Source organism: Leucopleurus acutus (assembly GCF_964270905.1).
Source record: "Leucopleurus acutus genome assembly, chromosome: 4".
Lineage (NCBI taxonomy): Eukaryota > Metazoa > Chordata > Mammalia > Artiodactyla > Delphinidae > Leucopleurus > Leucopleurus acutus.
Genome location: NC_139146.1, coordinates 36852171 through 36878102, shown reverse-complemented (window position 1 = coordinate 36878102; position 25932 = coordinate 36852171). Strand labels below are relative to the sequence as shown.

Below are 25932 nucleotides of genomic sequence, written 5' to 3'. Positions count from 1 at the left end.
GGGACAGTATTTATTTCCAGTTTACCCAGTACTGTGAATCGAAAAGGGCCTTGTGACAGTTTGCTATCACTGTGTAACAAAAACTATCAAAAACAATTTAGTCACTTGAAACAACTACCATTTATTTTGGTCAAAATTCTGCATGTCAGCAATTTGGGCTGAGGCTCACTTATACATGTGCAACCTGCCTCTGGGTTGACTGGGGCACCTTTCCATATGGTTTGTCACCTTACAGCAAGATTACCTGGCTGGTTCACATAGCAGCTAGGTTCTAAGAGAGAAGAGAATGTCATAATGTGAAAGCACTTTTCAATCTCCATTTATATCACATTTGCTATCATCCCTTTGGCCAGAGGAAGGCCAGTATTCAACCCCAGACTTTGGGAGGGGACTTCCCCATGTCACGGATATAGGGTAGTGTGGACATATTGGGGTCCATTCTGCAATAATCTGCTCAAACCATGCTGTCCCCATGGCACTACAATATCACCCTTGTCTCAAAGGAATTGACTGTATGTGTGTCGGTCTGTTTTTAGTTTTGGACTCTTTATTTCATGGTTCTACTTGTCAGTCCATATGCTAGTAACATATTTCCTTAATTCCCCTAACTTTGTAATTTTAGATATGGCATTTTAACTTCTCTTACTTTGTTATTCTTCTGTGAGATTGCCTTGGCTACTCTTGGCCCTTTGTATTTCCATATAATCATAGGAACAGGTAGTCAATTTTCTTTAAAAAATGGCTGGAATTTTGTTAACTAAATAGATAAATTGGAGGACCATTAACAACTTCAAAATACTGAGTCTTCTAATCCATGAGCATAGTATGTCCCTCTATTTATAGTCATTCTATTTCTCTCAGTAAAACTTGAGCTCTTGCACATTTTTTAGATATGAAAAAGTCTGCATACAGTTAAACATTATAGATGTTTAATTGTATGATGCTATTTGAGTTATCTTTAAAATGATACATAGAAATACAATTGCTTTTTTGTATATTGATCTTGTATCTGGTGTCCTTTCTAAAATTACTTATTAAGTACATTAGTTTTTCTGTAGATTATCTTTGACTTTCTACATATGTAATTGTGTCTTCTGTGAACAAGGGTGTTTTATATTTTCTTTTCCAAACCTCATACCTTTAATTTCTTTTTGTGCCTGAGAAATTTTCTAGGACCTACTAGAGGTTGAATACAAATAGTGATAACAAGCATTTTGCTTGTTTCCTAATTTCTTTAAATATTGAACCATTAGGTTTTTTTTTAATTTTTAAAATTTTTTTGGTAAATACTCTATCACATTAAAGAAACTCCGTCTACTCCTAAATATACTGTGTTTTATCATGAATTTGTACTGGATTTTATCAAATACTTTTAATGCAGCAATTAAAATTATTTCAAATGCCTTTTTTTTCTATCTTTTATGTCATCAATCTTACATTTCTGGGATAAACTGACTCTGGTCATGTTGTAGTAACCTTCTTATAGCAGGATTCAGTCTGCTAATATTTTATTTAGGATTTTTGCATCCATGTTCATGAGTCAGACTGACCTGTAATTTTCCTTTCTTATAATGTTTTTCTCATGTTTTGGTATCAAGATGAGGCAGTCTCATAAAACACATTGGGAAATGTTCCCCCTTTTTCTGTTCTCTGGAAGAGTTTACATAATTTTGGTGTTCTTTCCTACTATAATAGAAGAGGCCATCTGGACCTAAAGACTTATTTGTGATAATATAGTTAATTATAGATTCTACTTCCTGAGAGATACAGGACTATTCAGATTTTCTATTGAGTTTTTTATCTGTCAACCAGTCAGGCAACTTGCAGAGTGAGAGAATCAAGCTCATGTTCAAGTTCAGGTTCATTTGGCATTACACATTTTTTTAAGTCAATGGATTTTATTCACACTTTATCAATCATTCCACTAGTGTCTTTCATAACATAAGGAAAAAATTTTCACAGTTCAGGAGCCAATTCAAGATCACATATTACATTTAGTTATCATGTATATTTCTTTAAACATTATTTAAGTTGCTGTTTATAGTGGCCTTTGATTTTATTTCTTTATTTCCGTTTCTTGCTATTGTGAATCAGTGGCTTACAATTTAAAATATTTCTACTCCTGGGAATTATGACTGTTTCTTAAGTGGTTAGCAGATCTGGTGATGGAAAATACATAAACCCACACACACCTGGATTCAAAGTCCAAACCTACCAGTTCTAGCTGTGTGATCTGGGGAACAATGCTCCACTTCTTTGAGCTGCAATTTTTTCTTTTTTTAAATAAAACTTTATTATTATTTTTGACATGTACCATATTATAATTCTACTCCACCACTGTGTGCTTCAGGGTCACCTGCAGACCTTAAATCTGCCGATGCTGAGGGTCATTGACTTTAGGAAGTGGGCTCATCTTTCTACCTCCTAGAATCACAAGTAGAAATCAGGAGAAAAAACAGAAGAGTGACTAAAACAGTAATTAGGAGAGAACAGTTATGTTTAAATCTGAAACACTCATTAGTCTCAAAGAATGGAAACCTTAAAAGGCAATTTATATGCAAACACTTCCAATGTTCTTTCTGCGTCAGGCTGTACGCTATCATTAGCTTGCCAAAGACCAGCTCTAAGGAGGATTTTTTCCCTCTCCCTTTTTCTTCCCTCCTAATTGCCATGCTCCCGCCAGCTTCCTTGTCAAATTAATGCAGACAGAAGCCACGTTCTTACCCAGAGCTTTGTCCGGCAACAAAACCATGTGCTTCATTATCCCGCCCCGGCCACTGATGTCTCAGAATCTCAGGATGTGAAAGCCAGAAGTAGCCTTCCAGGTGCCATGCACAACAGCCTCATTTTCCTAGTGAGGGAGCCGAGGTCCGGGAAGAAGGCACGAGTCCAGGGTTAGATCCTTCCTTCATCCATTTACTCGACAGATGTTTATCAAATATTTATTGAACAACTACTTCACACCTGGCACAATGGAAATAAAGATAGAAAAGTGCCCTAGTTACAGACAGACAGTGAGATAATAAATTAATACATACAAAATGGGAGAATATGATATATGCCAGGAAGGAAATATACAGGGTCCTATGATAGAAAATGATGTGCGTGGACCTCCTTGATGGGGTTTGTCTTAGTTCAGGTTTCTCTAGAAGTAAACCCTGAGACAAGGTTCTACGTGCAAGCAGTTTGCTTAAAAGGCGATCCCAAGAAAGACAGAGGGAGGGCAAGTGAGGCAAGGAAGGGGAGACAGTCATTAAAGCTTGGGTTATCAAGCAGGTTACCACTGTGGGCGCCTGCAGACTTTGGGAAGTGGTGTAGAACATGCCTCAGGGTCATCCCACCCCTATGTTCAAGGGATGTGGGATGTTGATTCACGCATGCCCACCAGTCACTGGTTGAAGGCTCCCCCAGGGTACTTGCAATTCTGGGCATTTACCAGCTGCTGTGCAGGGCAGAGCAGAGTCCCATCACCAGGGAAAGCCCTCCGTCAAAGTGATGCAGGTGTTTGCAGTGTGTGCATTGAGGTGGTAAGGACAGAAGATGAGTGGGGTACCAACAATGTCAGCTGCAGGGTAGTATTAGTCAAGGAATCCAGAGAAACAGAAGCAATAGGGATGCTATTGGATGGGTAGATGGATGGATAGATAAAGAGGTTTGTTATAAATAATTGGCTTATGCAACTATGGAGGCTGAGAAGTCCCAAGATCTGCTGTCAGAAGGCTGGAGACCCAGGAGAGCCAATAGTGTAAGTTTCAGTCTGAAAGCTTGCAGGCTCGAGATCTAAAAAGAGCCAATGTTTCAGTTCAAGCCCGAAGGCAGAAAGACTGATTTCCCAGCTCTAGGGAGTCAATTGGAGTGTTCTCGTACTCCTCAAAAGGGTTAGCTTTTTGTTCTAGTCTGGCCCTCGACTGATTGGATGAGGCCTACCCACATTGGGTAGGGCAATCTGCTTTACTCATACGACCAATTTAAATGTTACTTTCATCCAAAACACCCTTGCAGACACACTCAGAATAATATTGGACCAAATATTTCACACCCAGTCAAGTTGAAACATAAAGTTGACCATCACAAAGGTAGTCCAAGAAAGTTTCTCTGTGGAGCAGAGGTCTAAGATTGGAAAAATGAACCATGGGTGGGGTTCACAAAGAGCTGGGGAAGAAGAGTCCTGGAGTAGGGAAGGGAGGAGATTGGCTGGCTCTCAGGGTTAACAGATGACTGTGACTGACCAAAGTGAACAGCATTCATTTATTCAATAGATGTGATTCAATGCCTCCTATGTACCAGGCACTGGGGAGAAGGGAGTGAACAAATCAGACAAATATGCTAGTTCTTAAGGAGAGAGATAGACAACAACCAAAGGAGCAAAATACATAGTAGGTCAGATGGAGCCTCTGTCAGCCCTAGTCCCTGAGTGAGTGCAGTAGATGGAGCCATCGGCTGATCTGTGTGGACAAGTAGTACAAGTGACAAAACAAACATTCATTATTACAACCCATCAAGATTTTGGGTTTACTTGTTACACAGCATAACCTAGCCCATACTGATTGATGAACCATCTTGCTAAATGGCAAAACAGATCATATCACCCCCTCCTTTTTTTTTTTTTTTTTTTGAGATATGCGGGCCTCTCACTGTTGTGGCCTTTCCCGTTGCGGAGCACAGGCTCCGGACGCGCAGGCTCAGCAGCCATGGCTTACGGGCCCAGCCGCTTCTTGGCATGTGGGATCCTCCCGGACTGGGGCACGAACCCGTGTCCCCTGCATCAGCAGGCGAACTCTCAACCACTGCGCCACCAGGGAAGCCCTCACCCCATCATTTTAATACACACACACACACAAACACACACACACACACACACACACACACACACACACACACCCCTCTACCACTCAGAACACTGTATGCTCCCCATTGCCCTCAGGATAAGGAATAACATCTTTATGCAACCTCAGAAGCCCAGCATGGCCTGCTCTTGCCACCTCTTCAGTATCATCTCTCACCTCTACACACCCCTCCACCCCATTTCAGCGTCTTTGAACTTGCTCTTTCTTCTGCTTGGAATAGTCTCTCATACTCTCCCCACTTCCACCCCTCCTGCCCTTCCTCCCAACACTGCCCAACTCCTGTGCATCCTCTGGTCACAGTGTCAAGTTCACTCCCTCAAAGGAGCCTTCCCTGCCCCCAGGTGTCTTTCTTCCCATGACATGTCTTCTTGTAGCCTTCAGCACTTCTGCCAATTACAGGTAAAATTCCTGTTGAATGTCAGGTTCCTATTAGATTTTAGGTTCCTGGAAGACAGAGATGCCCGTCTTATTTGTTCTGGTGTCTCAGCACACAACACCAACAAAGTCAAAGAATAAGCTCCCTGTAAATACGTAACCAATGAATAAATAACAGATCTTTCTGACATCTTTCCACCAGAGTGCTTTTATTAAAAGTCAGATTTTCTCTTAAAAGGAGTCCTGCATAGAGACATAGGACTCACTTTTGTGAGTTCCAGTCTTTTCAAAGAACTCCCTCCTGTCTTCCAATAAAAAGAGAGACAGGAGAACCAAGGAAACACATCTCCTCCAGAACACACTGTGCCTCCTGCATGGAGGGCGGCAGGGGAGATGTGATGCTTTAATTGGGAGCAGCGGGGGCTCCTTATTCCGTGGGTGGAGGTGTGATGCACCTCCCAGGTTGGAGCCCGGCATTTGTTTGGGATTACTCAGCAGCCCCAGCTCTTCCCAACCCCTAACCCCACATTAATGACCCAAGTTAAAGAGAGGGCAACTGTTCCCACCACTTTGTGAGGTCACAGGTTGCAGGGAACCTACCCTGCATGGGAGGGGGTAGCTGGAGACCTTCCCCGAAAGTCCGTCATCAGTTGTCAAAGATCATAGTGAAATTATGATTTAATTTGGTTAGAAGTACAGGGATTTGGGAGATGCTCAAGGGTGGTTCTCTTGTAAGTGTCACATCTCAGGCTGTCCTGTGTCATTGGTTAGCTTTGCCAAGTTGCTTTATCGTCCAAAAGGGAGACTCCCATCTCCCGGTCCTTGGGATGCTTCTGGTGCCTCCAGGGCCTCACGTGCGGATTTGCACATAACTGGCTGATTGAGCCCAACCCAGTTCCAATCCCTGGGCCACCAGGCTTCCCAAATTGCACCGGCCCTGAAAAGGATCATAGTGAGGGAGACACGTGTGTGAGCTTGAAAAATTGCTTTCCTACTGTGTTCCAGGAAAGATTCAGTTGTCTTAGCAGGCACTGGACGTATAAGAGGGTGGCACAAATGAAAATGTGAGTGAAAACAAGGAAGAAAAACAGGGATGGGGCAGAAACAGCACCAGAGGGAAGCTGGAAATGTGTACCTTCAAAGCCCCCATGCAGATCTGAGCTTCCTCGTGGCCAATTCGAAAAGTGTAGTCAAGGCAGTAACCCATTTCACAGGTCTGTACAGAGAAACCAGGCCTGGCGCTGAGGAGCTGCACGAGGACTCCTGGCCCTGAGGGGGGCCCTGGACAAGCTGTCAGGAGGGTTGGCCCTCTCCTTGGCACTGAGACTCTGCTGGTTGCAGGAACTTGGCCAAGTCACTTGGCTCCCATTAAATCAAGGACAAGCATCTCTCTCTGTTCCCCTCCCAGGGTGCCGTGAAGGTCAGAAAAGGGTGGAAATGCTTTTTTGAACCAGAAAGAACCATACAAGCATGAGGCGTTATTATCTATAAGAAACTGATGGTGCTAATTCATCTCTCTGAGCTTCAGTTACCTTAACTGTAACATCGGGCATGATAGCAACCTCATAGGGTTTTTGTAAGAATGTAGATCGTCCGATTGGTGGCAGGACTTGTCTGATCTTAATCCTCTCCCTCTCTGGCCCTCTCTCATTAAGCAAGAGGGACAGACCCTCAGATTGAAATGGAGTGGATTCAAATCATAATGACGTAAATGTTCTGCTCTGAACATTTATCTATTCTTTTTAACACTGTACATACATGGAATGCTCTACATACTCACACACATGTTACACACACACACACACACACACACACACACACACACACACACACACACACATACACACACCCCCCCCACACTGTATTCTCCTACATTACCTGCAAGCAAGGCCAGCTCCGTGCATGGGACCTGGGCAGTCGCCTAGGGCTGTACCCTGCGAGAGGCCCCACATTTGGTTTGATGCTCTATCACCATCTTGAAATGTTTAATAATATTTGAATAAGGGATCGTGCGTTTTCACTTTACACTGAGCCCTGCAAGTTCGACAGCTGGTCCTGTCCTGTCTACACGCGTGACCGGCCAGCACGTTGCAGGAGGAAGAGAAGAGACCTTTAGAGCTGGAAGCTCAACTTCCTCCCAGAGTCTCTTTCTTTTCTCAGGAAAGCAGAGAGGGCTGTCTTACTTACTCTGGTGTCTGCATGTTGCTGCCTGCCTGAGACCCCCAGAGACGGGGGGCTTCCGCCTGCTTCTGGGCGAAGGGGACATGTGATGGGGGTATCCTGGTGTGGCCGGTGCTTGCTGCGTCTTTGACTTTCATTCTTCTGTCTCTGTGACTCCCACTGGCCTCTGATCTCTTCATCTTCATGCTGCCATGGCCGCCTGCACCAGTGCACATCCTCCTGCACAGTGCTGTGGACCCAGTGGTTTCAGGCTCAGGCTCTAGAGCTGGAATGGCCAGTGTTCAAGTCCTCGGCCTGCCCCTCCGCGCCTCTGACCCAATGGCAAGGTTCCTGGCTTGTCTGGGTCTCAGCTTCCTCGTATGGAGAGCGGAGAGAGCGGGTGTGAGCGCCTCACTGTGAAGACTGAGAGCTAGGCCTGGCCCCGAATCGTCTGAAACATCAGGCAATCGACGTGGCTACAGCAGCCTCTTAACCCACACCTCTTTTCTGAGTTTGCTCCCAACCCATGACTTGTGACAGGCAGCAACAGGGATCATCTGAAAATCTAAGTCAGGTCATATACTGTCCCTGCTTGGGACCCCTCCACAGTACCCCCTGCATTTAAATTCACTCCAAGCTCTGTAAACAGTGGCCTGAGGGGCCCACCTACCTCTCTGACTTCAGCTCACTCCCACCTGCCTTTCCCATCACTCACCACTTCAGACACACGGCCTTTTGTCAGGTGCTCAGAAACACCAAACTTGTTCCTGCCCCAGGACCTTTGCATGTGCTGTTCCCTGTGCCGAGTACTCGTGCACAAATAACTAGGATGACTGTTACAAACACCTGGCCAAATGGCACGTTCCCCATGCTTGGCTGGTCACTGCAGGCCAGAGCTTCTCAACCTCTCTTGCATCATCACCTTCCCACGCCCGTCCCAGGAGCCTTTTGAGACATTGTTTTCCTGAGCATCTCCCCCACTCCCCACCTGCCATGGGATTTTGATAGCTCAGGTATACTGTATACCTGTGTACACCGTCTCTGTGTGCCTGTGCTTTGCACTTAAAAGACTAAGATAATTTTGCCCCCAGAACCAGTCTCCCCCTTCTTGCAGGATTGCATGCTGTGGGCAGTCCTGATGGTGGCGAGCTTCTGCCCCTCAGGCAGGCTCTGAGTTTGGTGTCATTCCCACAGTTTAGTAAATTCTTTCTGTGCCTTGTCCTGTGTGCGAAGTTTTGTCAACGTTAGAAATGGGAAGTTTGATATTCTGTTAGCTGGGAAAGCTCACGGAAGGGGCAGGAGCACGTGTAACCACTGGGGCGTTAGGAAGATTTCATACCGGGCTGGAACAGTTTTCATTTCTAAATGGACAGAAAAGGAAATGGTTTGGCCTTTTTCTTAGCAAATATCTGACAAGGAGTACTTTGGAGCTGGGCTGGGCTGTTGGAAGCATGAGATTTCCAGAAAGCTTTCATTTCCTTTTCTTTTTCTCTCAAATATTGTCAATTTTTTCAGACTTCTGTTCCCAAGGTTTTATCTCCTTCCAAGAATCTGACAAAACCCAAGCATATGCTCAGTGACTGAGCAATTTGTGTTATGACTGTATGATTCTGTTACCAAATGTTCCATTTTCAAAATAAATTAGATAAGGACAGTCTCAGTTCTGAAAGAGTGCACTCAGCTTATAAATGTGAGTTCACATATGAACTCACAAATTTCAAATAGCATGTTTGTATGTTCTGAGACTAATGTGGTGACTTGAGCTACAGAAGTTGCTTTTGTTTGCATAGACTCTATTATGTCCTTAAAGTGTTAATGATTTCTTTTTCCTCCACATTTATTTCAATATCCAGTCAGTTTTTAATCCCTACACATAGAGATCCAGGACTCACAAATAGACACTTTTTGAATGAATGATCGTAATGTTTGCAGATCATGTGTGAAATCATGAGAATTTTTGAGATCTGTCTGTTAGTGTAAAAACAACTAAATCACTTAGTGACAGTGATCGGGGACCTGCCTGGTGCCGTGCTTTGTTCTGAGCACTTTACAAATATTAAATAATTTGATCCTACAGCAATCCTATTATGTAGCTGTTATTATTACTTTCCTATTACAGAGGAGGAAGCAGGTCCCACAGCTTGTAAGGGGAAGAGCCAGCTTCAGGTTCTGTGTATGTAGTGATGTCATTACAATAACAACAATATCAACAGCTGCCAGTAGTAATGGCTTAGATGGCGGTAACACTAAGAACAAAGCAGGTCAGATCTATCAGGTAGAATGCTGGATGTTTTCTGTAAATCATCTCTAATTTTCACAGTGACTTTCAAAGGTAGTGAAATTACTGTTCCCATTTTGCAGATATGGAAGCAAAGGCCCAGAAAGGTTAAGACAGCCTCAGGTCACACAGTGCTGGGTGGAGAGGCTGGATCTGGAGTTGGGCCTGCATCCAAGTCTCTGTTGGGTCTCGCTGTGAGAGCTGAGAAGATTGCTGTCCCTGATAAGGGGGAGGGACAGACGTCTGTTCAGGAAACTTCTCCTGGCCACCACTTGACAGCCAGCCACATTGAGAGGCCAGGAAGGCTAGGAAAAACATAGCCCAGGCCTGTCCATGCAGGTCTCCTGGGCCAGTGGAGAAGGGATAAACGTCCACAGAATGGGGAAGAATGGCTGAGTGTTCACTGTGTCCACCCATTCACTCATTCATTCATTCAGTTGTCCATTTGCCAATGCTTTGAGGGCCTACTGTGTGCAGGCCCTGGCTCCACTGGGGATACTGACCACACCCATACCTGTGACATTTGACCCAGTGGACCCCTCCGTGGACTCTCCTCCTTGGGTTCTCTTATGGACAGAATGTTTATGTCCCCCTGAATTCACACCCCAGGGTGATGGTATCTGGTGGTGGGCCTTTGGGAGATACTTAGGTTTAGATGAGGTCATGAGGGTGGGGCCCCATGATGGGATTAGTGTCCTTGTAAGAAAAAGAAGAGAGAAGAGAGCTCTCCCTCTCCATCATGTGAGGACACAGCAAGAAGGCAGCTGTCTCTGAACCAGGAAGAGGGGCGTTACCAGAACTGAATCTGCTGGCACCTTGTTCTTGGATGTCCAGCCTCCAGACCGTGAAACATAAATGCCTGTTTGTTTCAGCCCCTCAGTCTATGGTATTGGTTACACCAGCCTGAGCTGACTGAGACCAGTTTCGTGATATTCTCGGTTTCTCTCCCCTGTCTCCAAGCAGTGTCCCCTCCTGTGTCCCGTGTTGCCTGCCTTTAGCTGCAGGTGTCCCCAGGCTTCTGTCCTCAGCCCCTATTCTTGACTGGTGTGCCCCACCTGGACCAGTTCATCCACCCCTCCCATGCTGGCTGCTGAGTCCAGAGCCAGCACCCCCTCCTTACAACTCTCTGCGTCCTCCTGCTGTCTCTTTTTCACCACGGGCCCCTCAAGCTCACAGGCCCTGAGCCAAACTCTCCATCTCTTCCTACAAATTGTCCTTGTTTTTCCTTTGGTCTTTGCCTCTGCTGGGGCCTTCACCCTCCATATCTAATCAGTCACCTGCGCTGGGGATCCAGAATCTTCACTGAGTCCACTCCTCCCTTCCTCTGTGGCCACTCCCAGTGTTCTTGCTGATTTGTGTCCTTTTCTCTCCTCCTGTCCTGGCTCTGGTTCAGACTCTCTGACCCCCTTGTCTGGATTCTACATGTCTCCTGACCTCTCTTCCCTGGATCCACACTGTGGTGGGCATGGGTGATGATTGAATACAGAGTTTTCCCTCTATAACCCAGGGTCCCTCATGTCCCCTAGTCCTGTGCTTTTCCAATAACATCAATAGCATCATCATTATTGTCTGAGTCTGCTTGGGCCACCATAACACAGTACCATAGACTGAGGGGCTTAAACAATGGTAATTTATTTCCTCACAGTCCTGGAGGCTAAAAGTCTGAGATCAAGGATTCAGCAGGGTTGGTTCCTTCTGAGGCCTCTCTCCTTGGCTTGTAGACGGCCGCCCTCTCCCTGTGTCCTCACATGGTCATCCTTCTGTGCATGTCTGTGTCCTAATTTCTTCTTCTTATAAGGACACCAGTCATATTGGATTAAGGCCCACTCTAGTGACCTCATTTTACCTTAATCACCTCTTTAAACTCCATTTCTCCAAATAAGTCCCATCTAAGGTTCTGGGGACTTTAGCATGTGAATTCTGGGGGACACAGTTCAGCCCGTAACCATCATCATCAATCATGTCACCATTGTCATCATCCCCATCACTCCTCCCCACCACACACATTTATTGATCACCTGGTATGTGTTGGGCTCTGGTGTAAACCTTTCCACGTGTGATCTCATTTAATTTTCACAGGAATGGGGAGGAGAGAGGTGAGGTAAACCCCCACTATGCCTCCTCAAGGAGGTGTTCTCTCATGCCCTGCTTCTGCCAAAATGTCATCATCCCTCCAGTTTGTGGGCCAGGGGAGCTGCTACGTAGCCCATCCACTTAGAAATCACACCCTTCTTTGAATTATAGAATCTGGCTCTCTCACAGGGAAAACGTCCTGAAATCTTTGAGTTCATCAGATGTCTAAGCAGCAAAGGATTTCACTGTGATTGTCAAGAGCTATATAATCCCAACTCTACTTAAAAGTGAGCAGCAATTTCTGGGCTCTGGAGCCTCCTGAAACCATCAGAGGGGGTGGCCAGTACCCCCTCTGCGTCCACCCAAAGCCTCCGGAGCTTTCCTCCATCCTAGCCTTTGTAGGTGCTGCTTACCCTCTTGATGGGCACACGCTGGATATGGCTGGGACCAAGTTTGGTTTGTTTCTGCCCCAGGGCCTGAAATAGAATCATATTTCTGTGAAGGTCAGGAAGGAAATACAAAATAAGCAGATCTTCTAACCCCAAAGGGACACCACAGGCCACGGATATAAAGCATTTCAATGAGGCTTATCTTATTATTCTGGTTTGCGTTAGGCTAGTAAGGGAATTACATTGTGCATGTGTGCCCATGTGTGTGCATGTGTGTGTGTTTTAGGGGCCATCCCTAATCTCTAGCGGTTCATAACAAAAATTCATCATTTATTTGGCCCTGTAGGTGGCAGAATTTTAAGATGGCCCCCATGAGCATCCGGTCTCCCACTCCACTCCTGGGATTATGTCACATTGTATTGCAAAAAGGAGATTATCTAGGTGGATCATATCTAATCACAGGAGCCCTCTAAAAAAAGAGAGATTTATCAGAGTAGTTACAGAAAGGACAGTAGGAGAGAGATTGGAAGCATGGGAAGCATTTGCTGTACTATTAGGAGCTTCCAGATGCTTAGAAAACTCCCACTTCACAGCCAGGAAAGAGACAGGCACCACCATCCTACAACCACAAGGAACTGAATCCTGCCAACAACCTCGATAAGGTAGGAAGCTGATTCTTCCCCAGCATTTCCAGTAAGAGCAGCCCGGCCAACACCTTGATTTTGGCTTTGTGAGACCCTAAGCAGAGAACCCACTTGCTTCCACTCAGATTTCTGAACTACAGAGCTGTGGGCTAATCATTGGGTGTTATTTTAAGCTGCTAAATGTGTGATATTTGTTACACAGCATAGAAAACCAATACAGGTCCTTCCTCTGTGTGTAGGACAGGACCTGGGCCAGGAACCAGGGACATGGAGATTCCTGGGGCAGGCCTCTGCCCCCAGGCGCTCATGGTCAAATGTGAGAATCCAGAGTTCAGGCTGGAGGACCTTAGCTGAAGGCAAATGTCACTGGGCCATAGCAGCACTTGATGGTGGGAAAGAGTAGTGGGCAGGCCTGGGGCCAGGGCAGGTACTGGGGGAGAGGACACCGAGTTGGCCATCCTACCCCCTGACCCAGGGTGGCTTTTCTGAAGCTGTTGGGTCACGTGGGCATGTTTGGGCTCGGGGCCATCCAGGGCACCCATCCCTGGCTTTCTCTCTTACCTTCCCCGGACCTCTGCTTCCACGCTCCCCATTTGCCTTCATCAAGGAGTCTGATTTCTCTTTCACAGTGAAAATGGCAGCCCCTTACACCAACTTCACAGTGTCTACAGATCTGCCTCCAGGCTGCCCAAGCTCTTCCTCGGACCTCACAGCAGGGCTGTCTCCTGTTCCTGTCCCAGCAAATTGATCGGTGATCTGACCCTGCCCCCCGCCAAAGACTCTGGCCTTGACTTAGGTCGAGGGATGTCCATGGATGTTCGGTTGTTCCAGCACCATTTATTGAAAGGCTGGCCTTCTTCCGTTGAATTGTTTTTGTACTTTTGTCAAAAATCAGGAAATTGGTAGCTTGGTTTCTAGGAAAAACGGTCATGCTCTAAGTCACACAGAGTTTCTCTTTCAATCATTGTGTTGAGAGCTGGCCGGGACAGCACATTTTGTCCAAGGTTGCACAGCTGGAAATAACGAAAGCCTGCCTCTCCCAGAGCTGGTTCCACTCTACCAGAATGAGGAACCAAGTGATGCCATTTTGTTTCTAAAGTATCTTTTTGTTTCTACAACTAGACACACAGGTGCATACAGCCACGAATGTGGTCATTTGGTCATTCATGCATCTGCTCGGTCATCCTTTATTCAGCCTCTCCTCTGGGCCAGGTGTCGTTCTGGGTGTTCTGGGTTGAATAGTGTCCCCCCAAATTCAGGTCCACCTGGAACCTCAGAATGTGACCTTACTTGGAAGGAGGGGCTTTGCAGATGTAATTAGTTAAGATGAGGTCATTCTGGATTAGGGCCCTAATCTAATGACTGGTGTCCTTATTAGAAGAGAAGAGACGCAGAGACAGACACAGAGGGGAGACGGCCACGTGATGATAGAGGCAGGGATTGCAGTGATGCGGCCACAGCCGAGGAGCAGTAAGGATGGCTGGCGGCAGCCCCAGAAGCTGGAATAGGCAGGGAAAGATGCTTCCCTAGACTGTCTGGAGGGAGCCTGGCCCTGCTGGCGCCTTGAGTTCAGACTTCTGGCTTCCAGAACTGTGAGAGAATATATTTCTGTGGTTTTAAGCCACCCAGTTTGTGGTTCTTGGTTACGGCAGCCCCAGGAAATGAATATACTGGGCACAGAGGAAGCAGATGTATCTGAGAGAGTCTTTGCTTTGAGGAATTGTTAGTCTCTCTCTCTCTCATGTGTTTGATACTTTCATTATCATAGATTCCACCTGTCAAAGAGCATCCAAATTAGCTTCTGTCCCGAGATTATTGCCATATAATATTTTCCTATATGAATTGGGCATATGATTTCCTAAATGCTTATAGATTTAGTGTTTTTGCTGATAAGAGTATAGAGTGAGAAAAAAAAGGCTTTTGGTCTTTATGAAACACATTTATCAACTAGAAAACAAAACAGTTTTTAACGAGGCTAAAAGAAGCAGCTCAGTTTAGCAAACACTGGTTTTCTCCTCTGTATGTAAGAAGTCTGGACAGAATAACTGGTCCAGCTCTGGCCCCGACCAGCCAGAATGGATGCTGGCCAAGGAGCTGGATCAGAGTCTCCAGCTGAATATCAGCCCCTGATGTGACCATGGATGAAATCTACACCTTAGGGCAGAGGAACCGTGGATGAGCGAGGGAGGCTGTGCAAAGGTGGCTCCCTCCAGAGCCCTGAGTGCTACTAGCATAGACTTGCGGATGGACTCATAGCCTTCAGCATGGGGAGTGAATATATACACGTGGCTCCCCTGTGCAGCCACTCTTCCTGGGTGGGAAGGTGTCAGTTCTAGTCCCGCGTAGCCTATGAGTCTGTGGCCTCTGAGTAAGTAGGCTACCTGGTGAGGGAGGAGGTTACACACCTAGAAGATGGTTGTCTCCATCAGTCATGGGGAAGGAAGAGACTGGTATTTGTTGAATACTTCTTGGAAGGCACTGAGCTTTGTGGTTTTGATGTTGTTACACTGAACTCTGATCCACTCAAATTGATTTTGGAGTCTAGTGAACAGAGAGAGGTACTGATTTGATTTGGTTTTTGTCCCAAGAACTAACCAGTTTTCCCAGCCCTACTTACCAAATAGCTCTTCTCTTCTCTGCTGGAGTTCAGCCTGAGCTTGTCAACCTGCAGAGCTGTGTTCCTTCCTCTGCTCCATCCTGAATCTCTGGTGGACATTTTTGTAACTCAGTTTCCCAGAAGAATCACACTTCACTCGGGATTATGTCTTTTTTGTTCACCACAGGCATTTTATCACATGCAGTGACCGTTGAATGAGTAAATAAACTATTACTCTTATATCTGGTAGGAAAAGACTTTTCTCTTCAAAACTTATTTGGTAGAACATTTTACCCTATTCTCACTTATTCTTAAGAATGATTTTGCCAGTTTTGGGAAACAACCTCGATTATGATTATATAAATGTGAGCATGAATTTGAGAGGAACTGACAGATGTCTTCTTGTGTCCTGAAACCTTTACTGCCTTATCCCATTCATCATCCTGACAACCCCATGAGGTTGGCATCATTGTGCCCATTTCACAGATGACTAGGGTGAGATGCTGAGACATGGAGGGCCCCCTCCTCCTTGAAGCTATCTCTAACCCAGAAGTGAGGCTGCCATCCTTAATGTGCTCAGCACTCTCTTGGACTTCTCCCTTTCATGGCCAGGTATGATGTATGATGTATGTAGGTATTTATTGAGCACTTATTATACGCCAGGCACTGTTCTAGGCTCCAGGGATACAGCAGTGAACAAAACAGGCAAACATCCCAGCCTTCAGGGAGTCGGCATTCAATATGGGGGTGGAGACAGCGAGCAGGTTGACAAGAGAGCAACAGATATTTCAGTTTGTGAGAATGACTAGGATGGAAATAAGATGGTGATGAGGTAGGGAGGACTGAGGGGGAGGTCACCCAAGCAGGGCGATCAGGGAAGACCTCTCACTTCTGCAGGGAAGAGAGACCCAAGGATGGGAAGAAGCTGGCACAGGGGTAAACCAGGAGCCAAGCATTCCAGGCGGGGGAAGAGCAGGAGAGTGCCTGGGCATTTGGGCAACAGCTGGGAGGCCTTGGAGGCTGATGGATGCCAAGGGAAAGGAGCATGCCTGGGGAGGCTGGGAGGGAGGGGAGGACAGGTCCTTCCAGGTCATGGTGAAGAGTGTGATGGTATTACCTGTGCAACCGGACACTACTGACGCATGAATCCGAATAGTACTTGAGTTGTAGGCTCTTGGGATGGTGGGCAAAGGAGGGAAGAGAGGACTCTTCTTCTTGGACGTGAGAACACACTCAGACCCTGGGGTCAATAGGTGAATTGGTCCCTTTCTAAGAATTGCAATGGTCCCATCTGCTGTCCAAGATAACCCCTTACTGAAACCCCGAGTCCCTGCAAGGCTGATTCCCGGGGACTTGGTGGCTTGGTAAATAAGGGGAGAGGATCCTCTTGGGCAGTACTTTTCCCAAAAAGCTCTTGCAGAGGCTGGATGTGTCCTTGCCCTGAAGAAATGTCTAGTGATCTTTCTGATGGGTTAACCACCCCCCCAACCCCACCCTACTCACTCCTTTCCACTCATACTCCTGTCCTGCTGTTCCAGGAACTCATCCTGCTGTTTCGTGCCACTGGGTGCTTGTTTTCCTTGTAGCTTTCCTTGGAATCCTTACTTCTTCTCCTCACCCCCTGGAGAACTCTTATTATTCCTCAAACCCACGCTCAGGGTCTTGTGCTTTCAAAACTTTCCCTGACTGTCCCCGAAGGATGGAGTAGATCCCTCTCTATGACCTTGGTCCTAGTCGCTACGGCAATCAGCACCCTGCAGGGCCCAGTGTGTCCCCTGCTAGGCTGCCAGCTCTTTGTGAGCAGAGCCCTGTCACTTTCGAAGCCCCCTTCTCTCATCAGGATCAGCACACCGTAGACACGGAAGATGTGAGGATGGACCTAAATCTAGTAATGAGAATGTCTCGTCCCTGCTTCCACATAGGCACAGGCTGAACCAAGACAGCTGTGTTCTTGCTTTGCTTCTCCCTTTCCTGGGCTCCTGGCTGATCACCACTCCATCTTTTTTTCTTTTTTTAATGACTTTTTTAGAACACTTCAAGGTTCATAGCAAAATTGAGGGGAAGGCACAGAGACTTCCCATATACTCTGGCCACTACCCATGCACAGCCTCCCCCATTATCACCTCCCCTACCACAGTGGTACCTCTGTTACAATCAATGAACCGATGAAACTGACACATCATTATCACCCAAAGTCCATAGTCTACACTAGGGTTCACTCTTGGTGTTGTGCATTCTGTGGGTTTGGACAAATGTATCATGACATGGACCCATCATTATGGTATCATGCAGAGTATTTTTACGGCCCTAGAAGTCCTCCATGCCCACTTTATCTTTTCAGATAAATTTATTTAGCAGACTGTAACATCATTGCTGGGATTCCACGTCCTTAATTACCATCCTGTGGCAGTTCGGTTTGCCTGAGATTACAGCTAAATTTGCTTATTTCCAAATAGCTTAAACCAACAACACCAAACCATAGTTTTATTTTCCCTCGTCAGGACCCTCTAGTACTTTCCCACCATGTTTAGAAAAGTCTCCTAAAGCCCTTACCCCAGCCGTGTATGGCCAGCTCCTGACCACCCTTCTGACCTCATCTCTCCTACTTTCTCACCCTCTCGAGTTGCACTCCAGCTATCCTTGCCTGCCTGCTCTTCCTGCAGACCATCAGGCATGTTCCTCCCAAGGGCTTTGCACTTGCTCTTCCCTCTGCCTGCCGTTACCATCCCCCAGATATTTGCATGGCCTTTTTCAAGGATCTGCCCAATTGTCCTCTCCTTAGAAAGGCCTGCCCTGACCACCGTATTCTACTCCCAACATAGTCGCCGTTTATGCCTGTCCCTGGTGGGGTCGGCAGAATAATGGCCCCGCAGAGATGGCCACATCTCAATCCTAGAACTGCGTATACACTGCATGACACTGCAAAAGGGACTTTGCAGATGTGACTAAAGTTAACATCTTGAGATGGGGAGGTTATCCTGGATTATCCTGTGGGCACAATGTAATCACAAGGATCCTTGTAAGGGAAAGAGGGAGAAAAGAGGGTCAGAGAAGGAGATGTGACATTGGAAGCAGAGGTTGGAGTGATATGGGGCCATCGGCCAAGCAATGCAGGTGACCTCGAGAACCTGGAAACCTGGAAAAGGCCACAAAATGGATCATTCCCTAGAGCCTCCAGGGGGAACTCAGCCTGCTGACACCTTGATTTTAGTCCGGTGAGGACTGTGTCAGACTTCTGACGTCCAGGGCCATAAGATAATATATTTGTATTATTTACGCCCCTGTGTTTGTGCCTGAATTTGCTAGAGCAGCACTAGGAAACGAATACACGTGGATTCATTGTTTTCTTTGTAGAATTTACCACTTCATACCGATGAGTTATACACTGATGGATTAGTTGCCTCCTTGCGCCAGAAGGTCAGCTCCGTGGACGGAGAGTCATTTCGTGTTCTGTTCAGTGCTGGGTCCCAGTACCTAGAACGGGGCCTGGCACACAGCACACACTTGTTGTCACTTCAACAAGTATATGTATCCACTCAGTAGACCTTTATTTTTTCAACCAATAAATACTTGTTGAATAAGTGACTGATAGAAGCATTTCATGGTGATGCCTGATGCACCTGGGTCGTCCCTCCTTTCTGTATGGAGGTCAGTTGTGTCCTATAAAGACACCACTGTCTTTCCCAGTCCCAGTCCCTGGAGAGCCCAGTCCCTGGAGAGCCCCTTCCTGATCTCCTACCTCACTGCACAGCTCATGTATTCATGCCTGTGTTTGGTTATCTCAACTGAGTACTTCCTCTGTGCTACCTGTCACGTATCTGGGAGTCAAGGATGAACAGGGCTCAGCCCCATTCTCAGTGAGTCACCTGGGTACATGCATTATCTCTACGCTAATGAGAGACAAAGCAAAACCAAATAATCACCAGCGTTATGTGCTGATTATGGAATCGTCTTATCCCGAGAAAAATTCCACCGGATGAGTGTGATCCCACTGGAGAGATGAGCAAACAGATTGTGAGATGCTAAGTGACCAGGCTGAGGGTCCAACAGCTGCAGCAGGGATTTGAGTTGATACTTTTCAGGGTGGCTTCCGTTTGCAGAATCAACCTTCTGCTCTGTCATAGCCTGTGGCCCTCGCCCCGACTTGGGGAGGTAGGCATCACTACTCCCATTTTACTGATGGGAAAATTGAGGCTGGGGAAGTTAATTTATTTCCTCAGGTTCACAAGGACAAAATGGTGGGGTTAGGTTTAAAGCTACCTGTGCAGAACACCAAGCTCTCCCTTCCACCTCTGCCCCTTACCACCTCCCCATATGATAGGTCTTTTCCCACTGCAGTCCAATGACCAAAACCTCAAATACTTATGGGATCCGGCCGGAAACAGAGATGCATGAACTGGGCAGGCATGGATAGTGGTGACTCAGAGAAGACTATTGTCCTGTTGTCAGGGGGCATCATAGGGCCAGTTATGGCAGATCTTCCAATTTTTGAAATGATGGCAAAAATCAGTATTTTGAGGTGAAATTTCCTATACACGCACGACCAGCCCAAGTGCAGTGGTACAAGGAATGAACTCCAGGTTTCAGCTTTTTAGGGAAATGGAAAAGGGGACATTTGCTTGCTGTCTTTGCTTGTTGTATTTTTATAGGATATTGATTGGGGTTTACTTTCTATTACAGATTGTTTAAAGAGTAACTAGCCATCTTGAAAATTCACACTTGGCTCTCTGAATAAGCTGCTTCCTGCATATTGCATGTTGAAAGAGTGCTGTGAAATTCCTTAGAAATAATTGGCCTGTTGGAAATGAGAAAAGAGCCCAGTAGCTCACAAGGTAGAACAACCAGATTTACCTAGTGTGATAATTACCATCAGTAGTTAATAGGCACTAATACAGTTCTCACTTTATCACCCAAGCAATGTTTGGTCATGATTTAATCAGATTAGTGTTGTGTCATAAAGGTGAAAAGTGGGGAAAAGCTACTCAGACAGAATAATAATGATAATCATACCTAATATTGGTAGGCATTACTTCAGACTCAGGATTATTCTAAATACTTTACCTATATTGATTCACTTAATATTCATGACAACCATAGATGGGTATTTTAGTTTACCCATTTTATAAGTGAAGAGACTGAGGCACAGAGAGGTTAAGTGACTTCCCTAAAGTCACCCAGCCGGTGCGTGGTAGAGCCAGAATTCAAATCCAAGCAGTGTGGCCCCTGTGTTTACACCCCAAACAACGTTGTTCTTCTGCCTTTCAGTAAAATCACGATGAGGCTGGAAATTCAACAATAAAATAGTTAGCATTTACTAAGCTCTTACTATGTGACTGTCTTTGTGTATCAGAGAGGAATGCTTCTGGCTTCTTGTAGTAGCAAATCTGACCCACAGTGACTTAAACAAGTAAGACTGCTTTGTTCTTTTTTCTAGTATAATAAGAAGTCCAGAGGTAGGTGGTTGCTGGCATAGCTTCAGAGGCTCAACAACAGGTAGTGGCTTCTGTGCCCATAAGTCTTGGCATTTTGCTTGTGTTTGTTGTTTCATAGTCACAAAATGGCTGCTGCAGCTCCAGACATCACATCCTCATTTATGGCAGGAAGAGGTGGGAGGGTTCAAGAGCCAGTCCAGCTGTAACTGTCCCTTTTCATCAGGAAAATACGCTTTCCCAGAAATACCCCCATTAATCTCCTGCTTAGATCTCATTGACTAGACCTATGTCATGAGGTCACTGCCAACTGCATGACTGTCTGTGACAGTGGAGAACAGAATTGTCCAGTGGATAATCAGTATCACCTGGAAACTTGCAACCTGGGAAATGCAAGTTCTCTGGCCCCTCCTCAGAAACTCAGGAGGGGACCCACGATCTGTCTTAGCAAGCCTCCAGGGGATCCTGATGAACTCACTGGATTTGGTCAGTTGTGACTCATTGTCTGGGGCCGGCCACACTGCTCCCTGACGAACCTGAGGTTTCCTGATCAAGGATGAAGGGCGAGTTGGGCCTGGCCTGCCCTCCAGGCGGGCGTCACTGTTGTGGAGCCTTTGGGTGAGGTCACTGGCACCCCCTTGGCTTCGCTTCTGGCTGGCAATGTGCTGCCTGTTTCTACTTCAACAGTGTACTTATCACAGTGTCACCCTTGGCAACCCTAGTGTCTGGTGGTCTGAACAAACACTGCTTTTCAAGAATTCACCTTCCCGTCCCCCGGCCAGCTCTGTCAGTGCTTGTGACTTCAGGTGGGACAGCTGATGGTCTAGAAACCTACAGGTGACCAGTTGTCCCAGTTTTCCCAGGACTGTGGGGTTCCAGGGTTGCAGGACCTTTAATGCTTAAGACCAGGAAGGTCCCGGGCAAACCATGACCTGATGGTCACCCTAAGAAACCCACTAATCACCCCTCCTACACCCCCCAGCCAACTCCTCTTGCTCTGGGCCAACAGCCCTAGGTGACAGTGCGATTTCTAGGAGCCGTCTTTGGCCTGGGACTCTCATTAACTGAAGTCATTTCAATCTGCTTATCAATCAAGTGTAAACCCTTCCCTTATTCACAGTGTATTCATGGAGGCACTATTATGTAAGTCTCAGTACACCAGGTCAGGGGGGTGCGAAATAAATGAAAAACCCAGGCCATACACTCAGTCACTTAAATCCAATCTAGTCCAGTAAGCAAATAAACGTTAAATAAGTACCTATTTGCCTCGTATGTTGTGTTAGACACCCACCCCCATGAACACACCTTTCTGGAGAGGATGTGGATGAGTGAGATTATTTACAATATTATAATGCTAATTATTAAAACAGTAATAGCTTTAGGCACTTGCCAAGTTGCTCATTAATTAAAACCCCTTCCAGTTATGAGACAAGACAAAAGAGGAGGCCAGTGGAGAACCAAGCCTTACCCCTAGAAGGGATCTAGGTGGGGTTGAGGAGTGGGACCCAGGAGGGCAGCAGCAATGGGCCCCGTGATTCTGAAGCCCAGAATTAGCCAGGCTCACCCACCTGTTCAGCAACGACTCTGGACCCCGTAGACCTCTCCACACAGTGCCTGGCCCTGAAAAGCTTCTGGCAAGAGGGAGCAAAGGAAAAGCTTGCTCCCTGAAGACAGACAGATTCCAGAGAGAGAGCAGGACAAGCAGAAATACACCAGTGCAGTTCCTTTTCCAGCTCACCACTTGGACAGCTCCCACAACATTTGATGGGGCAAGCGGCCACAGATGTTCACTGAAGTATCCCTCCTAGAACCCAGAGAAGGGGGAGGATGGCTCCCCATCCCCAACACAAATAGCTAATGCTTTTTGAAAATGTGTTGTGTGCCAGGCACCATTCTATGCTCTTCTGGAAGGTAGGCACCATTGCTCCCATTTTACAGACGGGGTACGTGACGCACATAGAGGCTCAGTGACTCATCCAACGTTACTGTGGCAGAGCTGGGTTATGGACCTAAGCAGTTTGACTCCAGGCTGGGGTCTCCTGATCCCTGTACCGATGTCTGCAGAAGGTCCTGCTATTGCACTAAGGAGAAAGTGATTTGTTGAAAGTGGGGGAAAGCTTCGTGAGTGAAAAGAACATGTGAGCCGTGTGTCAAAGGGCAGGTAGGAGTTTTCCCTGAAATAAAGGGTGTCGGAGGAATGACTTTCCAAGCAGGGGAAATAACAGCACAGGGAGCATGGAGCCTTCAGGGAAGTGGGGATGTTTCTTGCTAGTTGGTGGGGAGGGCAGGTGTCAAATGCCAACAGTGGTGCCTGCCTCCCGGGACCTTGGGGGCTTGGGATAGGATTCGTGCATTTCCTAGCTCGTTGCTGGTCACATCACAAGTGCAGTCCCAGCCCACTGCTTTCTCTCTTCCCAGTTTCTTTTCCTGGCAAGTTATGTGCAAAGGAAACCAATCTAGGTCAAGGTTTTGCTAAGTTAACCGTTAACCCTGTCTCTCTATTCTAAGCACGTTAGGTGTTAGATGGCGCACTGGATTCTGACGTTGGTTTGGCAGGGACACAGTTCAACATAATTATCCTCCATGGTGGTGAGTTGAATGCACAAGGAACTAATTGTATTCATTCACCTCCCCCTATCCTTGCCCCCATAATGTAGTAAACTAATCAGTTCACTTCATCTTTTGTAAACAGCATGTCTTTCCTAGTTACTAGAAACTGGCCGTAATTCAATCTAATTCAGAAATATTTACCGAATACCCATTATGTACCAGGAAGTGTGTCTGGCACCATGAATATGGGGATCTGCTTTCAATCATTCCTTTAGCTGATGACTATTTGTCAAATACGACTGTGTACCAACGCCGTACTAGCTGTAGGGATACAGTAGAAAAACAAACATGGCCTTTGACCTCAGGGAGCTTAGAGTCTAGTGGAGGATCAATGATCTTAATCAAATGCATGTAAAATAACACAGAATAATGTCTTTTGGAGCAAAGTCCCAGGGTGCTGTGAGAGTATATAATAGGGGGAGCAGACTTAGGCTGAAGGGTCAGAGCAGCCTTCTCTGCTTGCAGAAGAATGAAGAGGAAGCAGAGTTAAGTTAAGTTAAGTGTGGGGCCAAGAAAAGAATATTAAAGGTGTGGGGAATGGCTGCTCAAAGCACAGAAAGAAAGCTTGCAAGTCTGAAGCTCAGTGGGTGTCTGGAGCATGGTAGGAGGTGAAACAGGAGAAGTAGCAGGGGCACAATGGTGTAGCCTCATGGCCATGGGGAGGAATTTCCTCTTTTCCCTGAAAGCAATGGAAGGGCCATTGGAGGGGTGTAAGCAGAGGACGATCAAGAAGACCCCCCTCCTGAGAGAGGTGGTTGGAAGACCACTGTGGTTGTCCAAGCGAGAGACGATGTGGGTTAGACCAGAGGGTGGCCACAGGGTGGATGGATGGGAGAGACAGGGAAGAGGTGAAATGGACCTAACCTAGTGAAGGATTAGCTGTGGGGTTGGGAGAGAGAGGAGTCCACGATGAGTTCCGGGCTTTGAGCTTGTGAGGTCGAATGAATGTTGAACCACTCATCCTAGGCCATGTTTCTTTTCTTTTATTTTTTAATTGATGTAAAGTTGATCTACAATGTTGTGTTAGTTTCAGGTGTACAGCAAAGTGATTCAGTTAAATATATATATATTTAAATTCCTTTTCATACTCTTTTCCATTATAGTTTATTACAGGATATTGAATATTTTTCCCTGTGCTATACAGTAGGACCTTGTTGTTTATCCATCCTATATATACTAGTTTGCATCTGCTCATCCCAAACTCCCAAACCATCCCTCTCCCCCCCGCCTCCCCTTTGGCAACCACCAGCCTGTATATATGTGTGTGTATATATACCTATGTATGTGTATATATATATATATATATATATATATATATATATATATATATGTGTGTGTGTGTGTGTGTATATATATATATACATATATATATACATATATATATGTTCTTTTCCATTATAGGTTATTACAAGATATTGAATATAGTTCCCTGTGCTATACAGTAGGTCCTTGTTGATTATCTGTTTTATATATAGTAGTGCGTATCTGTTAATCCCAAACTCCTAATTTATCCTTCCTGCCTTCCCCTTTCCCCTTTCATAACCATAAGTTTCTTTTCTATGTCTGTGAGTCTGTTTCTGTTTTGTAGATAAATTCATTTGTATCATTTTGTTAGATTCCACATATAAGTGATATCATATGATAGTTGTCTTTCTTTGTCTGACTTACTTCAGTTAGTATGATAATCTCTAGGTTTATCCATGTTGCTGCAAATGGCATTATTTCATTCTTTTTTATGGCTGAGTAGTATGCCATTGTATGTATGTAACACTTCTCCTTTATCCATTCATCTGTCGATGGACATTTAGGTTGCTTCCATGTCTTGGCTATTGTGAATAGTGCTGCTGTGAACATTGGGGTGCATGTGTCTTTTTGAATTAGAGTTTTCATGTTTTCTGGATATATGCCCAGGAGTGGGATTGGTGGATCATATGGTAGTTCTATTTTTAGTCTTTTAGGGACCCTCCATACTGTTCTCCATAGTGGCTGCATCAATTTACATTCCCATCAATGGTGGAGGAGAATTCCCTTTTCTCCACACCCTCTCCTAAGTTCCATTTTGGACCCATTGAGTTCAAGGTGGCTCCAAAGCCTTCAGGAGTTTCTGTGTGGTAGGATCAATCGGTACACACAGCCTGGAAAGTCATGGGCCATTAGGTGGTGACTGAAGCCTTTGGAGCCAGTGAGGAGAGGAAGGTTGTAGGATGGAGGCTTGATGGAGTCCAGTAATTAATGGCCAGGAGGACAAAGATGTGTGTGCAAGAGGGTTGATGCATGAAATGGAAAATCAAGAGGGTGCGCTTCCATTGAAGCTATGCAGGTGTTTTGAGAAGAGTGGCCAAGTAGAAGGGGCACAGTAAGTTGTCATTGGCTCGAGTGGCATAGCCATACGTTGTTCGCCTGTTGTGCTATGGGGATGGGGTATAAGCCATACTGGAGCAAGGCAGTAGAGATAGCAGGAATGGGGAGCCCCATCAAGAAACGTGATGAAAGGGAGGCATGAGACAGGGCAATACCAGGAGGAAGGTGTG

At 46.0% G+C, this 25932-nt stretch overlaps 1 protein-coding gene across 1 annotated transcript in view; it reads left to right on the top strand.

The window, feature by feature from the left end:
* Positions 1-25932, top strand: part of STK32B (serine/threonine kinase 32B) — a 354328-nt gene that overhangs the window by 68435 nt on the left and 259961 nt on the right. The gene's annotated exons all lie outside the window — the stretch shown is intronic.